The following is a 1,385-nucleotide window of genomic DNA, read 5'->3' as shown; positions in this document are numbered from 1 at the left end:
TTATTTCTACTACTACACTACTACTAGTAGTAGTAGTAGTAGTAGTAGTTGTAGTAAAGTAGTAGTAGTAGTGGTCGTAGTAGTAGTAGTAGTATAGTAGTAGTAGTAGTAGTAGTAGTAGTAGAAATAATAATAATAATAATAATAATAATAATAATAGTAGTATAGTAGTAGTAGTAGTAGTAGTAGTAGTAGTAGTAGTAGTATGTTAGTAGTTAGTAGAAATAATAATAATAAATAATAATAATAATAATAATAATAATATAGTAGTAGTAGTATAGTAGTAGTAGTAGTAGTAGTAGTAGTAGTAGTAGTAGTATAGTATAGTAGTAGAAATAGTAATCATAAAATAATAATAATAGTAGTAGTAGTAGTAGTAGTAGTAGTATAGTAGTAGTTAGTAGTAGTAGTAGTAGTAGTAGTAGTAGTAGTAGTTAGTAGTAATAGTAGTAGTAGTAGTGGTCGTATGTAGTAGTAGAGCAGTAGTAGTAGTAGTAGTAGTAGTAGTAGTAGTAGTAGTAGTAGTAGTAGTAGTAGTAGTAGTAGTAGAAATAATAATAATAATAATAGTAGTAGTAGTAGTAGTAGTAGTAGTAGTAGTTGTAGTAGTAGTAGTAGTAATAGTAGTAGTAGTAGTAGTAGTGGTAGTAGTAGTAGTAGTAGTAGTAGTAGTAGTAGTAGTAGTAGTAGTAGTAGTAGTAGGAGTAGTAGTTGTTGTTGTTGTTGTTGTTGTTGTTGTTGAGTTCGACAGATTTATCTTTACATTAAGAATTGGAGATCATTGACGGATTTATTTGCCAAGTGATGTATTTATTGGTTTCATACCATGTTTTTACTGAGGAGGATCCCATATTGATGTACTCTACTTCTTCCTGTATTCGGCCGTGAAAGTAGCACTGGCCTCTTATGTCGACGGTTCATGAGGCGAAATTCTTTGCAAAATAGAAAAGCATTTTCCATCTGATATGTATATCAAAATATATGTTTTGGACGTTCTTTGTTTTGCAGTCACTTGATCTTCGCTCCTTTGGCACATGGATTCTTAGATACAAAATGATGTTGATGATGATGATGATGATGATGATGATGGTGAAGATAATAATAATAATAATAATAAAATAATAATAATAAAATAATAATAATAATAATAATAATAATGATAATTATTATTATTATTATCATTATTATTATTATTATTATTATTATTATTATTATTATTATTATTATTATTATTATTATTATTATTATTATTATTATTATTATTATTATTATTATTATTATTATTTGTTATTATTATTATTATTATTATTATTATTATTATTATTATTATTATTATTATTATTATAATATGAAAATAAAAATAATAATGAAAATAATAATAATAA

Source organism: Berghia stephanieae, chromosome 4 (genome assembly GCF_034508935.2).
Source record: "Berghia stephanieae isolate SIO BIC M18660-M18661 chromosome 4, UCSD_Bste_1.3, whole genome shotgun sequence".
Classification (NCBI taxonomy): domain Eukaryota; kingdom Metazoa; phylum Mollusca; class Gastropoda; order Nudibranchia; family Aeolidiidae; genus Berghia; species Berghia stephanieae.
Note: the sequence above shows the minus strand (reverse complement) of the source record.